Source organism: Theropithecus gelada, chromosome 6 (genome assembly GCF_003255815.1).
Source record: "Theropithecus gelada isolate Dixy chromosome 6, Tgel_1.0, whole genome shotgun sequence".
In the NCBI taxonomy this organism is placed as follows: domain Eukaryota; kingdom Metazoa; phylum Chordata; class Mammalia; order Primates; family Cercopithecidae; genus Theropithecus; species Theropithecus gelada.
Window position 1 is genome coordinate 57,800,302 of NC_037673.1, and position 16,901 is coordinate 57,817,202.

The 16,901-nt window shown below is 41.9% G+C and overlaps 1 protein-coding gene across 5 annotated transcripts in view; it reads right to left on the reverse strand.

Moving 5' to 3' along the window:
- ELOVL7 (ELOVL fatty acid elongase 7) overlaps window positions 1-16,531 on the reverse strand; it is a 97,288-nt gene extending 80,757 nt beyond the window's left edge. For 3 of the 5 annotated variants that reach the window (XM_025389262.1, XM_025389264.1, XM_025389263.1), the window contains exon 1: window positions 16,302-16,414. The gene's annotated coding sequence lies outside the window, so the exon portion shown is untranslated. Of the gene's footprint in view, window positions 1-15,567; window positions 15,685-16,301 lie in introns of those variants that run through there. The other 2 variants (XM_025389260.1, XM_025389261.1) reach the window with 2 other exon arrangements.
- Window positions 16,532-16,901: the final 370 nt, after the last annotated feature.

Genomic DNA, 16,901 nt, shown 5'->3' on the forward strand with positions numbered 1-16,901 from the left:
AAAATTATAACAGGAATAAATTATGCAGAGACTTGGAGGATTTAGCACTTTTCATTAAAAATTAACATATATCGGCCGGGAGCGGTGGCTCAAGCCTGTAATCCCCGCACTTTGGGAGGCCAAGGCAGGCGGATCACGAGGTCAGGAGATCGAGACCATCCTGGCTAACACGGTGAAACCCCGTCTCTACTAAAAAATACAAAAAACTAGCTGGGCGAGGTGGCGTGCGCCTGTAGTCCCAGCTACTCGGGAGGCTGAGGCAGGAGAATGGCGTGAACCCAGGAGGCGGAGCTTGCAGTGAGCTGAGATCGGGCCACTGCACTCCAGCCTGGGCGACAGAGCAAGACTCCATCTCAAAAAAAAAAAAAAAAAAAAAATTAACATATATCTTTAAGAGCACAAAAATTATTTCTACTACTGAAATTCTAAGAATGGATTTGCTCTGCTTTATTAATTTAACAAAGCATATGCCTAATATCTCATTTTTACTTTACTTCAGGTATTTATAGCTTTAGAAAAATATATTAACTGTATCATAGTATGGAAACCTATGGAAACATGTCAAAATGCTGACTTTTATGCATCCAGTTCATACTTTTTCCCTGTGCTGAGCCCAAAAATGCATAAGAGATTTTAAAAAAAATCATTAGGCATAGGCGAACACTGCATTTTGAATTTAAATCATGACAATAAAGAAATAGCAAAGTTATTAAAATATAAAATGACACATTGTTTACCAATGTATTAATAGTTATCTACATGCAGTAAGCACAGCTAAATAAATTACTTCTATTGTTTTAAAACTTTTCTTGTGATTATTTATACAATTTACTCCTTAGACTGCATATCATCCTATTACCCAAGAATCTCTCACTACTTTAGTCATAATAAAGTGGTGGTTTTTAAAAATTTTCAGGTTGATTGACTATATGATGACAGTAAGGGACTATTTTTAACTTCTTAGGCATGATAATGGTATGGCTGTAATTTTTTGAAGTCCTTATTTTTAGAGGTATACTGAAATATTTACAGAGGAAATAAGATTAGCCATGATTCTAAGTGATGAGTATATCAGTTCATTACATCATTCTACTTTTATAAATGTTTAGAAATTTCTATAATAAGAGTTTTTAAGAAAGAAATAAAATGTTTATGTTGGAAAGGTTTATATTTTATGTTTAGAGCTTACAAAAAAAACATACTAGGAGATGGTTCTTGTTCCTCATCTAAATATTTCCCAATTCTTTTCCTCAAGAAAAACTTCAAGAGCCTTTTTAAAAAGGCTACAAGAAGCTGTAAACCAGTTTATCAAAATGTTAGCAATTGTTATTTCTGGTTGGTAAAATATCTGTTTTCTTTGTTGTTTAAGTTTGTTTTATTTGTTATTTTCTGTTATAAGTTTTCTATATTTCTAAAGTCAGCATATATTATTAATACAGTCAGAAAACGATCTGATTTTTCTGATTACATGGAAGATTTTTGCATGCCAAGTACAAAAAATCTGTCTATATCATAAGTCCCTCTATCTTTTATATTTACCATGAAAAATATTAATGAACACATGAACACAAAAGCCTAGTTGTCTATAAATCTAACTGTCTGTGACAGCAGGATGGAAAGAGTGAGTTTTGATTGTCATAGGAGAAAGGCATACTAGAGAAGAAGATAATTCTGGAATGATGGAAAGGCTGGTAAGATTTTGGTCTCATTCTGGCAAGGCAGACATATTGACTCACACAACTGAGTGCTCATAATGGGCTCTCTAAGGGCAGATGATGCACAGGAGTCAGGCATTTCTGGGAACGTGACATACAATATCTTACACCACTTTCATTTTACATTTGGCTTAGGCAAGGTTCATGAGTGGCTACTGATATATAGTTTTATTTTTGTTTTCTCTTGTTTTTATTTTAGATGGGCAGGGAGATAGAAGAGAGAAAAAGTTTATTCTACCCTTGAATAGAGGAAACATTTACTGTAATTTTGGCTCTTTGCCTCCTACATCATCTGCTCCTCTTTCTCCTCTCCCGATCATTTCATTTTGAGAAATCATTGTCTATTCTCTACATGAGGCCTGGCTGACAGGTTCTTAAAGTCCTTGCTCACAGTCACAGCTCAGGGCTCCTGAGAATCAGACAGTATCAGAAACTGTCAGGTCCTTGAGGTACGGGACCATGTCTCTATTCATTTATTCAACAAATATTTGGTACCTGCTATGTGCCAAGCAGCCTTCTTGACACTAGGGATACAGTGAGATCCCTGCTCTCATTAAGTTACATTCGTGTGGGAAGACATACAAGTAAACAGATACAAACATAAAAATAAGACAAATAGTGGCAAAAGTGATGACGAAAATAAAGTGCAACAGAGTGAAGTGATAGTAACCGGGGCAGAGGGCTGTAATAGTAGAAGGGTAGTGAGAAAGAGCTAGAATACTGGGGAGGATGTGGCAGCCGAGTGGTCCTGAAGGACAACAGCAGAGGAACAGAAAGCAGAGCACAAGGACAGTGATGCTGGATGGCACAGAGAGATGGGCACTGATGGTCTTCCAACCTCAGTAAGGTACCTGGGTTTCATTCTGGGTACAAGAGGAAACCATCAGAGGCTTTTTTTTTCTTTCTTTTTTTTTTTTTGGTAGTATGACTATTCATTTTCCAATTTTAAAATTTACAGTAAAATACAAATAAAATTTACCATCTTAACCATTTTCAAAAGTATATTTCAGTATTAAATGAAATACATTCAGACTGTTGTGCAACCATCATTACCATGCATCTCTAGAACTCTTCAGCTTGTGAAACTGGAACTCTCATCAGAGGCTTTTAAGCAAAGCAGTGACATGATCTGTCTTACATTTTAAAAAATAATTTTTGCTTGGTAGAGAATTGATTGTGGTAATACAGCAGGAGTAGGAGTTTCCTGAAGTAGATGGTTCAGGATGTATTTTGTTGACATAGCTGACATGAGTGCTACTAATTTACATATGGGCATGAGAAAGAGAAAAAATGAGGAGAGATGACTTCTAGATTTCATATGTCCAGTGTCTAACACATTGCAAATAGCTAATGTTTATTACATAAATGAATGAATACTGATTTAACATGTAAAAAGTAAAAACCTTTCTTCCTAGACAAGTAGGACAACAGAAAGGAAACTACTATGGACACAGGAGATTACCTTTTTTCTACTGTCTGACTATAATAATCATGTCCTTATAACATGGATAAAGTCTGTACAGTCGGTTCATGTCAACATAATTTGCCTAATTTCAATATTATCATTAAAGATCAACCCTTTATAATGCATACAGTAAGTTAAGTTTTACTAAACATTTTACATATATTATTTCATCCCTTTCTAAATAATAGCTTTTAAAATTTGAGACTATGGTGCTATGGGTCACCTCTCCAGAGATTACATAAATACACAAATGGGATGTTTTGGGAGTTTATGGACCTTCTGAAGTCCATCCATAGAGCAGCCTGAAGTTTTAAAAGGCTCTGCTCCATCTAGCGCTAGAGTTTTTATTGTATACATCATCAGGATAATCTTATTAGCCTAGCCCTGGAGTTTTTAGAGAAATGCTTTCAAAGAGTTTACCTTCATTAACATTCACAATTAGTGAGTTATCAAGAACCAATATTAATTTTTAAAATATCTTTGCATCTTCAGCAAAACTGTTAAAGTATTATCCATAAAGCGATTCAAGACCCTCTTTATTAGAGCCAACTTGATAAATTCCTTTTGCACTTTACTTCTAACAAAAGTATCTTATATATTTATGCTTTTTTTTTTTTTTTTTTTTGAGACAAGAGTCTCACTCTGTTGCCCAGGCTGGAGTGCAGTGGCGAGATTACGATTCACTGCAACCTCCGCCTCCCGGGTTCAAGCGATTCTCCTGCCTCAGCCTCCTGAGTAGCTGGGATTACAGGTGCCTACCATCACGCCCGGCTAATTTTTGTATTTTTAGTAGAGACAGGGTTTTCCCATGTTGGCCAGCATGGTCTTGAACTCCTGACCTCAGGTGATCCACCCGCCTCAGCCTCCCAAAGTGCTGGGATTACAGGCGTGAGCCACCGCGCCCGGCCATCATATTCATGCTTTTTAAAAAGCAAAAAACAAACCATTAGAGTTGTGGTAACTCTTTCAATATAAGCTCTTGGCTAACCATTAAAATCTAGTGTTCCATTTATCACAACTGCATTACCTAGATTTTCCCCTTCTATGCTCAGATCTTAATATATTTATTGCAAGTATTTCAAGTCTTTCTGGGAAAAAAGTAGAATGTGAATTATATATGATCATATTTAAAATTTGCAATATTCCTATTTCATAAGCATATTGGCTGCCTCTCCCAAACCAGCACTTTTTTTCTGAAGATAAGAAAATAAACTCTAAGGCAACATGTAGTAAGCAGCAAGATGTATAGTCAGAATCTTTATATTCTAGGAATCCAGGTCTGCCAGCCACCACTCAGGTGTCCTTGGGGAAATTCACTTAAATTTCTTGGAGCCTCAGAATTTTTGGTCTCTAAAAGTGAGTTTAGAGCACACGCCACATGCAGTGTTGCAATCAGAATTGAGCAGCAACATATATTTGCCTATTAATAAGGAGATGGCAACTCATACTTGCTCTGTGCTCTGTCTACTGATGAAATAGTAAAACCAAAGGACTGGGGATTGATAGATTTTTTTTTTTTTTTTTTTTTTTTTTTTGAGACAGTCTTGCTCTGTTGCCCAGGCTGGAGTGCCGTGGTGCTATCTAGGCTCACTGCAACCTCCGCCTCCCGGGTTCAAGCGATTCTCTTGCATTAGCCTCCCAAGTTACTGGGATTACAGGCGCCCACCACCACACACAGCTCATTTTTGTATTTTTGGTAGAGATGGAGTTTCACCATGTTGGCCAGGATGGTCTCGATCTCTTGACCCGTGATCTGCCTGCCTCGGGCTCCCAAAGTGCTGGGATTACAGGCATGAGCCACCATGCCTGGCCGGATTTTTTTTTTTTTTGAGAGTGCACACCAAAGCAATGTGCACTAACTCTCCATTAACCTTGCCCCTTCCCAACTCCAAAAGTGCCACTTCCATGAGTGAGATACTCAGGCAGTCACCTAATGGGGATAAACTCAAGTGCTAAGGGCAGAGAATGAGAAAAGGAAGAGGGCTGTTAGATAAAGTCCAGGGCTTGGGCTAGGTAATTTAGTCACATCTGCTAAAATAATACCGCTTCTTCTTTCACACCTTTACTCATGGTTCAGGCTTAGGTTTTATAATACATGGGCCTCAGGACTAGGCACAGCATTGCATTGACTCAAGCTTCAGTTTCTGTACTTGTAATATGGGGGAAGCATAATCCTTGCCCTGCCATATTCTACAGTAAGTCTACAGTAACATATTCTACAGTAACATCTGTAGGAGTAATTAATGTTGTTACTTGTAGACAAAGATGGAGGTGGGCAATCCAAGAGCTTCAAAAATTTAGTGTCAAGTCATATTCAGAATTAAGGCTAATGATGAAAATATGACTATCAGTTAGCACCTGGGCTCTAGTTGGGAGAACTTGTTTCTGGTCCCAACATACTAAATAGGCTTGTGATCTTGGCTAAAATGAAATGGCATCATGTCCTCAACAGCATAAAAGGTCAGCCTGAATGACCCCTCAGGTCCTTTGCAGCTCAAAACACGAATGTTTCTCTGAAAAACGACCAACATGCTCATGTCCCAGCAAAAGCTTCACTTCTCAGCTCCTTGGGTGGGACAATGATGAGAGATGTCCCTTGGGACTGAGTGCCAGGTGTCCACAGAGATAGTAGACTCTTCATTAACACTCCCTGTGTTGGCTGCCTCCTTTTCCTGTCTCACTTCCCCACTCCCCAACTTGTGGTACTGTCTAGGATTACCTCTCAAATAAGTTGTTTACACTAAAAAAAGAAAAAAAAAATTAAACCTACATCAGAAATTAAATTCAGTTTTAAAGTACTAAGTTATAAAGTAGTAAGCGCACGAGCACTGAAGTTCAGACTAAACTAGGTCTGATTCCCAGTGCTATCACTAATCACGTGACCTTGGGCAAGGTTCTTCACTTCCATTTGTATCAGTTTCCTTGCTTATAACATGGGAACAATACCACCTTCTAGGGCTTCTGTGAGGATTAAATGAGATAAGGCATAAGTAGACTTTAGCACAGTGGTTGGAATATAGCCAGTGCTTAATTGCTAATGTTATAAAATACAAAATGATATTTTATAATTATAAAAGTATAAAATTAAAATTATAAAAGCATAAAATATCATTTTATATTTTATTATTGTAAAATATCATTTTATTTTTATATTTTTTTAAGTTTGGCCTTTTTTCATCAACCTCATACTTCAGAAAAGCATAACTATACTTTTATAACTACTGTTTGAATCTAAAATAAGTTACACCTTGACCAATTCAACTTGTCAGTTTAATAACACTAATAAATTTTTCAAGTTTAATAAACTCTAGCTAATGTTATACTATGTATTTTTGCTTTCAGTTTTTATGTAAGCCATTTAATGCAGGTAGGAACCAGCTCTAAGTTCTGCATATTGGTTCACATTATTAAAATAAACTTAAATGTTATATAGATGTTACTAATGAAAGCCCAATTTAAAATAAGAAGCATGAGCCAGGCAGAGTAGCTTAAACCTGTAATCCCAGCTACTTGGGAGGCTGAGATGGGAGGAATGTTTGATGCCAGAAGTTTGAGATCAGTTTGGGCAACACGGTAAGACACTGTCTCTCAAAAAATCACATAAAATAAGAAGTATGAGTTGATTATATACCATTAGTACGGTATGCTAAGTGAAGGTTCTGACTATGTACTACACTATAGCGTAAACTATTACAGTCAGACTAACAGGAGCAGGAATTCTGACTAGTTTTGATTAGTTGATTGTTAAAAATTTATTTATAGCAAAGAATCAAAAATTTATTTAGATACTATAAACATTTACTTTTTCTTAAAAAATATAAATAGGTATTAATTCTCCAATTTTCCAAAGTAGTCCCAAGGGCTGGGCACAGTGGTTCACACCTGTAATTCCAGCACTTTGGGAGGCCAAGGCGGGTAGATCACTTAAGCTCTGGAGTTCAAGACGAGCCTGGGCAACATAGCAAAACCCTGTCTCTACCAAAACACAAAAATTAGCCGGGTGTGGTGGTGCACACCTGTAGTCCCAGTTACATGGGAGACTGAGGTGGGAGGATTAATTGAGCCTGGGAGGATCAACTGAGCCCAGCAGGCAGAGGTTGCAGCAGCTGAGACCATGCCACTGCATTCCAGCCTGGGTGACACAGTGAGATCCCATCTTGGGGAAAAAAAAAAAGACAAAGTAGTCCCAAGGCTGTCCTTGGGGAAGAGCTCCTCACCAATATTTTTCCGATATAAACCATACCTAGAACTTATCTTCTACAGTTTCCAATTTTAACTTTCTAAGTGAATTGAAAACAAAACAAAACAAAATAAAATAACACAACTACACACACTTTTCTGGCAAGCTCAGGATATTTTTCAAATTTTTACAATTTCTGTTTTTTTTATTTAAAAAAATTTTTTTTAGACAGGGTCTCACTCTGTCATCGAGGCTGAAGTACAGTGGTGCAATCATAGCTCACTGCAGCCTCAACCTCCTGGACTTAAGGGATTCTCCCACTTCAGCCTCTGGAGTAGCTAGGACTACAGATGCATGCCACCACACCCCGTAATTTTAAAATTTTTTGTAGAGATGGATGTCTCACTATGTTGCCCAGGCTCGTCTTGAACTCTTGTCCTCAAGTGATCCTCCCACCTAGGCTTCCCAAAATGGTGGAATTACAGGCATGAGCTGTTACACCCAGCCATCTTTCTGATTTTTTTAGTTTTCCTGACCCCTTAGTGACTCACTTTTATGGAACCTTTCCAAAGAATTCAACATTCCTTTCATAATAACAATATTCTTTTTTTGCACTTACATTTCATAAGTTTATGCACATCTAAATTATCTATCACAATAACAAGTATAACTGGCACTAACATGTTTTCAATAAATACAATAAATTGTTGTTAAGCCAATAACCCAGCAGTTGGAGAAGGAAGGAGACTACTAGAAGCCAGTGTTCACCATGCCTGGGCACCACCCCATGTGCTTATAGGGAAATGAAGAGTATAGGCTCATTGGTCAACTGTTAGATGTCAACGGGATTGTATTTGAATCAGGATGAACCACATGCAAACTGCCAACATCCAACTGTTTATTCACCTATAGAAAGAGCAACTGCATATGTTCAACCATATTCACACACACACACACACACACACACACACACACACTTTATTTAAAAACACTGACTATATTTTATGTTAAATATCACATCCACTACCATTTTTTTCCTTTTGAACAATGAATAGTGGTTCTCACAGCTTGATTTAAAAAATTCCATTCCACATTTGCTTAGGAACTCACCCTAAGCTACTGAATAATCAGTCACTGGACTCTGGATTCCTAGGAATGCCATTTCTATCTTCTTTCTTTCTGCAAGTTAAAGTCACACCTGTTAGAATTACAAAGAAGAGGATGAAGGATGAAGCTATCAGCTGTGCTTTCTAGCTAACTGAATGATAAGCGGCAGAGTGATTAAAATGTGGGTCAACATTGTTCAATGGCTGATTTATTTCTGAGACATAAATCTTTCTGTCCTGCAGGATGCAGCACAGCACTGTCTGCCTGAAGAAGGCACAAAAAGACAGGTAAGATGAGGGACAGAGAAGTCCCTGAACAGACTTAAAATAAGTCACCTTTAAGTAATAAGTGCCCTTTACTTTTGTTCTGCCCTTGTTAGAGCATTTAATTAAAATAAACACACAAACAAATCACAAATGTGCTATTAGGACAAAACCCAAAAATTTGGGAGAGAAAGAAGGAGAAGAGTTGGGGGATGGGGCTGCATTTAGATTAAGGGCTGCTAATGAAACTCTCTTTGTCTAGATCTCACATTTCTACCATTGACCCTAAAAAGTCTGTATTTATTTTTATGGTTGCCCTTATGCCCTCACAAAACTATTGTAAGATATCAGAGTCCTAGGGCCTCCTATATTCTCAAATATATCAATCCACAGAGTAAGTATTCAGAGTGGGAAGAACCTAAACCTTGTAATTACACCTCAGTTGAAACCCTGGCTGCATACTTCTAATAGTGTAGCCTGAGCACCCTTTCTGCTTTCTTCACCTTTCTGTACCTGTGCATATGATAAGCCAGACTTTGCTGGCTTCAAAAGATTCATTAGAAAATACATGTAAAGAGACTCACTGCAGGACGGACGCGGCGGCTCATGCCTGTAATTCCAGCACTTTGGGAGGCCGAGGTGGGCAGATCACCTGAGATCGGGAGTCGACACCAGCCTGGCTAACATGGTGAAATCCTGTCTCTACTAAAAATACAAAAATTAGTCGGGCATGGTGGGGAGGCGTGGGAGGGGCGCCTGTCATCCCAGCTTGTCAGGAGGCTGAACCAGAAGAATTGCTTGAACCTGGGAGGCAGAGGTTGCAGTGAGCTGAGATCGCAACATTGCCCTTCAGACTGGGTGACACAGTGAGACTCTGTCTCAAAACAAAACAAAACAAAACAAAACAAAACAAAACTCATTGCAACTATTACTTATGCCTAAAAGATGACAAACCTCTCACCCCATAATTTTCAATAAGATGTTTTAAATGTAAATGCAGCCTTGAGTATCCTGTAAGGACAGAGGTACAGATGATGCCTATGAAGTTGATTTTCTGTTTCAAAATTCACATGCAAGCTAAGCATAATCAAGATATTTAATGTCGGCTGGGCACAGTGGCTCACGCCTGTAATCCCAGCACTTTAGGAGGCCAAGGCAGGTGCGTTGCCTGAGGGCAGGAGTTTGAGACCAGCCTGACCTAACATGGAGAAACCCCATCTCTACTAAAAATACAAAATTAGCCAGGCATGATGGTGCATGCCTGTAATCCCAGCTACTTGGGAGGCTGAGGCAGGAGAATCACTTGAACACGGGAGGCAGAGGTTGCAGTGAGCTGAAATCACATCATTGCACTCCAGCCTGGGCAACAGGAGCGAAACTCTGCCTCAAAAAAAAAAAAAAAAAAAAAAGATATCTAATGTAAACAAGGAAGGTAGCTGTCCTTTCCAAATCAGATAGGGAAAGGAAGGAGATAAAGGCTTGATGGGAGGAGGAGAGGTTTCATAAAGGTGAAATGACAAGCACCAGAGAGATACAAAACTTAACAGATCCTTTTCCTTCTTATAGGCTTCCCAGGATTCCCCAGTGACGTTATGACAAAATCCAAAACCTTTTTGGGGTAAAACAACGCTCTCAGTAAGCCTGCCCTCTACATGCCTAGGCAACTTCAACTTACACCCTCTTCTTGGTTACTTTAAAGTATCTGCATTTGCCTGATTGCACCTGCACTCTCTCTTCCTAGATTCTATTTCCCACTCCTCATTCCATTTCTCAGCTGCCCTAACTCACACTCTTCCTTCTCTCCTCTCAGAAGGACTTCCTGTCTGCCCACCTCTGCCTTGCTTCCCCAGGACCTGGTGTGTGTATATCACAGCACAGTTTATCATACTGAACTGTAATTTTGTAACTTATGTTTACTTATCTATAATTCATATGGACCTGGACTGGCTTTAGCATCCTGCCAGCCACTTTGCCTGACACAAAGCTAACACTCAAATGTTTGTTGAGTATGCAGCTTCTGAAACTCCCCAGTTTTATCTAGGTTTGGCTCTATTACCCTATATTAGAAAGTCCAGGAAGCAGGGCTGCTGGTGTTCATGGCTTAAGTAGCTGCTTATCCAGATTGATTAAGATTTGTCTTTAACATGGGGAACTTGTAAGCTATGTGGAAACTTATTTCATTTGAATAATAGTCTGTATAAAAATATTTAGGGGTCAGGCGTAGTGGCTCATGCCTGTAATCCCAGCACTTTGGGAAGCTGAGGAGGGCAGATCACCTGAGGTCAAGAGTTCAAGAGCAGCCCGGCCAACATAGTGAAACTCTGTCTCTACTAAAAACATAAAAATTAGTCGTGCATGGTGGTGAGCGCCTGTAATCCCAGCTACTCAGGAGGCTGAGGCTGGAGAATCACTCGAACGCAGGAGGCAGAGGTTGCAGTGGCTAGAGATGGTGCCATTGCACTCCAGCCTGGGCGACAAGAGTAAAACACTGTCTAAAAATATATATATATATATATATGCATATATTTATGATGGGCCAGGCATGATGGCTCATGCCTGTAATCCCAGCACTTTGGGAGGCTGAGGAGAGCGGATCATCACCTGAGTTCAGGAGTTCGAGAATAGACTGGGCAACATGGTGAAACCCCATCTCTACCAAAAATAGATAAATAAAAAATTAGCTGGCCATGGTGGCATAAGCCTGTAGTCCCAGCTACTCAGGAAGCTGCGGCAGGAGAATCGCTGAACCGGGGAGACAGAAGTTGCAGTGAGCCAAGATTGCACCACTTTACTGGTCGACAGAGCAAGATTCCGTCTCAAAAAAAAAAAAAAAAAGAAAGGAAATTACGATGGTATGTCAACTTCTATCATTTACAAAAACAGTGATTTCACTTGCCAGTGTAATAATATGTACTTTTAGAAACCAATTAGAAATAACGGAAATTTCAAATTTTTTAGAAGACCAATGTTATAAAATGCCTAACTGGTATTAGTTTTCAACTTTTCGTAACTGCCTGGTCAAAACTGGATGAGTCACTGAAACACATGTAAGACATATTTCTAAAACTATGTTTATGGCATGCTTCTTTCCATCCTATATGATGTATCTTATTGAAATTCTGGCTATTCTCAGTTTAACATGCTAACATTTACCATGGCTCCAGAATTATGTGTTTGGTAAATAGCATCCTTCCAGGCCATGTACAATGGCTCACATCTGTAATCCTAGCACTTTGGGAAGCTGAGACAGAAGAATCACTTCAGCCCAGGAGTTCAAGACCAATTTGGGCAACATAGTGAGACTCTGTCTCTATAAAATACACAAAAAATTAGCCGGGCATGGTGACACGTGTCTGTAGTCCCAGCTACTGGGGAGGCTGACGTGGGCGGATTGCTTGAGTCTGGGGATTGAGGCTGCAGAAAGCCATGATTGTGCCACTGCACTCCCGCCTGGGTGACAGAGACCCTGTCTTGGGGGAAAAGAAAAACATCCTTCCGTATCTTAAAACTGATAAGCACAAGTGGCACATCATGGAGAATAAACAAATCTCAAACATTAGAAAAAATCTTACTTTCTCAATTTGTCTAGAAATTATTTGCAGATAGAGGCTTTCTTTTATGCATATTTGAAGACCCTATGGCTGGCTGAATTGTGTGCCCCAAAGAGGATATGTTGAAATCCTAACCCCCAATACCTCACAGTGTCCTATTATTTGGAAATTGAATTTTTACAGATGTTAAAATGAGGTCATACTGGAGTGGGGTGGGCCCTAAATCCAATATGACTGGTGTATTTATAAGATGGTTAGGTGAAGACACAGACACAAAGGGAGAATGCATATGAAGACAGAGGCAGAGATTAGAGTGATGCTGGCACAAGGAATGCCAGAGATTGCTGCTGTCACCAGAACCTAGGAGAAGCATGGAACAAATTCTCCCCCAGAGCTTTCAGAAGGATTCAACACTGCTGACACCCTAATTTTAGACTTGTAGCCTCCAGAACTGAGACAATAAACTGCTGTTTTTTCAAGCTACCCGGTTTGTGGTACTTTGTTATGGCAGCCTGAGGACACTGATACAACATTTTTAACAATACTGTTCATGTTTAATTGAATTGCTGTTACTTCATAGAGAGAAAAGTTAGGCAAAATGCATTGATCCTCTTTTTAAAATGGCTTTTAGGAATCTGACAATGCGTACTGAGAACCATAAAAATAACCATACTTGCTGACAAAGTAATTCTACTTCTGGAACAGTATCATTAGGAAACGAGTCCCAATTTGTAAAATGATACAGTTGCAAAGATAAGTATTACTATAACTTAGGTTGTTTATAATTTGTTGCTAATATACTTGTCCAACAATAGAGTTTTAGTTAAGTAAATCACATTATAATTACTAGAATACAAACAATATGAGTTCTGAAAATTATATAAGATGAAAAATGCTTACTAGGTATTATATGGAAAACACAGAATACTAAAAAAAAAATCCTTTCCTTTTTTTTTTTTTTAGACAGTCTCCTTTGTTGCCCAGGCTGGAGTGCAGTGGCATGATCTCAGCTCACTGCAACCTCTGTTCAAGCAATTCTCCTGCCTCAGTCTCCCAAGTAGCTGGGATTACAGGCATGTGCCACCACACCCAGCTAACTTTTGTATTTTTAGTAGAGACGGGGTTTCACCATTTTGGCCAGGCTGGTCTCAAACTCCTGACCTCAGGTGATCCACCTGGCACATCCTTCCAAAGTGCTGGGATTACAGGTGTGAACCACTGTGCCCAGCCAGAGAATACTAAAATTCTATATGGAGTATGATGTAGGAAAATACGCATAGAAAAAAAGAGAGAGACAAAAGCACCCTGGTTAAATATTCATTGTGGTAGAATTATGCTCAGTGGGTCAGAACTCTCTTCTTGGCTCCTTGATTTTACCCTTTTGGTACCAATTTCCAGTCTCATTTTCTCCTCTCCTCAAGCCTCTCCATGCACAGCCAATTCTTTCTTGGCAATGCCTCTTGGGAGCAGTCCAGGCTCACTTCACCTTACACAGGTTTTGTGAAAAGATTCCTATTTGGCCTGACTGTAGCCTATCTATGGCCAGAATAACGCAGTCATTCTACTGCTGAATACATCTACTGTGTTAATCTGTCCATTTATGTTTTATGCACTTTTATGTATGTGCTGTTTTCCAATAAAAAGGGTTTTTTTCTTAACTTTCTGCGTTTTCATATTTTGTTTTGTCAAGATAAGGATAAATGGTTCTCCGCTGATTTGCCCTGCTTCATTATACCTCTAAATGTAATGTTTCATCAGAACAGCAGGCTACCTGTTTGTGACAACAGAGTGAACACAGGCCTTTCTCTCCTTCATCTACAATGTCTACCAGCTCCTCCACGTTTACCAATGCAAACTCCTTAACATCCTGTAAAACCTGGCTTAAAAATTTCCACCATCATCAAACCTGCCTGATCCGTGCTACCAAAATTTATACTGTATCATATTCTATATGTATCAAGCAACTACTAGCTGTAAGGCCTGAAGATTTAATGTCCTAAGCTGTTTGCAATCTTTTTGTGGAAAGCAAACATAAAAGATGATAACAAGTAGTAGAAAAGGGCATATGATGTGTTCAAAGTGGGGAAGAGAGTGGTGAAGAGAGGATGGGATGGGTGAGGCTGATAAAGGCTAGAAGAGACCATGTAAAAATTGGATAGAACATATTTAACGAATGGGAGAGGAATGGCATGAGACGCCGTGGAGACCAGGATAATGGCAGGACCCTTAATGCAAATGAGCATCTAGAGCTGTTTTGGGGAAAAGCCAGTCAAGTCCAAGTAGAATATTATAATGTGCACTGAGAGATGTTACACTAAAACTGAAGAAGACATGGAAAGCACAGAATCTTAAGCCAGATAAATACAGGTGACAGATTAAGTAACAAAGTCCCATAAATCTATTTTTCTTAAAAAAAAAAAAAAAAAAAGCCAGGGGGAGCGTGTGGGGATCCTAAACTAGTATAAAGACACATAAGAAGGAAAGGAGGGATCTGAGATTGACAGCCTGGTCAACGATGCCTGAAACAGCACAGGACTTCAGAAAATAAGGACAAGCAAAGGAACTCTAGGTGAGGCAGTGTAGGACAGTGGTTAACAGCTCCAGTGCTGGAGACAGAACTCCAGAGCTGGAATCTCCTACTGCTGAGATGGGTGTGGCCTTGGGTAAGTTACTTAACCTCTCCGTGCCTCAGTTACCTCATCATTAAAATGAGAATAATATTAATATCTACTTCCCAGGATGGTTGTGAAGATTAAAAGCTTTAATACAAGAACTGATATCAGTGCCTGGCACCTAAGCACTGATAAATGACTGCCACGGGGTGAGGGGTGGATTTTATTTGGTTCTCAGTGACCTTGGGGAGACCAATTTCTGAACAGTAGTACGAAGGGAAACTACAAAGAAAGGGAATTGAATAAGCTGGTGCGCGGTAAGAACGCAGACGCAGCCACCAGGTATCGATGACCCTTTGGGAGCACGTAAGCAATAAAAGCGAGGAGCGAAATAAAGGGTAATCCGAGAACACAGGGTTAAAGTGAATATGCTTTCCAAGGGGAGATCGTAGCAAGAGGGAAAAGACCACTGGCGAGGAACTCGGGTCGCTAAAACTGTTCTTCAGTCGGCGCGGGACTAACTACACAGGGAGTGGGACAGGTGTAAAGACCCGCTCCTTCCCATCCCGAGTTCCCCAGGGAGCTCCAAAGAGCGCTCTCCCCCGCACCGGGTGAAGTCTGAAACAGCGCTGACTTGAAGGGAGAAAGCCCATTTCCCAACGAACCAACGATACCTGGGACGACAAAACAACAGGCTTTCCTGTTTCCATCTCCGGCAGGACCTGTTCCACGGCTCTGTATTCATCAGCCTCCTCCCGGCCAGCAGCAGCCACCGGGACAGGATGCGGCTCGGGGAGCCGATGGGACAGCGCCCCAAGTTCATCCGGCCGCGGGAGCAAAAAAAGCGCCCAAAGGGGAAGGAAGGAAACAGAAAGAAAGGGGCTCCGGAATTTGGAGGGCTGGCTAGCGAGACCAGACCCCGGAGCTGGGACAATGACCTCCGCGTCCAAGGTCGAGCAAGTCCTTCTCCCTCCCAGTCCCGCCGGCGAGCACCTCTGTCCCTCCCGCTCCGCAGAGCCGGCGCCGCGCGGGACCCCAGTCCAGGCTCCGCTCCGCAGCGCGCCCACCGGGCCCGACTTCCCTTCAGGATGCTGCCGGGAGTGGGCTCCTGGAGAAGGCGCAGGTGAGCGCCGCGGCCCCGCGCTCTGGCGGAAAAGGGCCTCGGCCCTCCCCACGCGCAGGCGGCGGGGACAGAACTTCCTAAACGCCTCCCGAGCCCAGGGAGGGCCTGGCCCGGCTCCCGGGGCCCCCGCACCCGGGCCCCACTTCTCGCTCGCCGCGCCCAGGTTCCTCCATCCGGCCGCTCCCGACGCCGTTTCCCTCGGCTCTGCCTCCCTCCCGCGTCTCTTCTCCTCGGCGCCCCGGGAAAGTTTGGCCCCTGCCCGCCGGCCTGGAGCCCCGCACTCACCGCACAGGGAGCCGAGCCGAAGCGCCCGGCGCGCGCGGGAGAGAGGGCGGCGGCTGGCAGTGCGAGCGCGGAGCTCCTCACAGCGGCCCCTGCTGTCCCGGCCGCCGACTGGGCTGGAAAGGGGAGGAGGCCGCCGGGTGTCACCTGCCCGCTATCCCACCCAGACGCGTGACGCGCGCAGCGCCGCCCCCTGCCCGCCGCCGCCAGGTGCCCGCCGAGGGCCGGAGGGAGGAGCCGGCGCGGGGCTAGGGGGAGCGGCCAGGAGGGGCGGGGGCCGCCCTGGCCTCGCCTCCGCCGCGCGCCGTGACTGTACTGGGGCTCACCGGCCCCTCTGGGCTAGCGGGGCTGGTCGTGGTACCGATGACCTTTCTTTCCGAGAGCAGATGCCATCACTTGGGGGACATCTCCAGGCTGACATAGCAGAGTGGAAATTGTCGTCACGCGTGACTCTTTGGGAATGAGTTGTAGAAAAATCCGAAATGAGGAAAACCAAGCTGAGGCTGAGGCTGGAGGCGGAGAAAAAGGGGACTCCCTGCTCCTGAAAGGGTAATGGGAGGGTTAATTAGCATCTAAAATGGAGGCCAGACCAAGAGGAGAAGG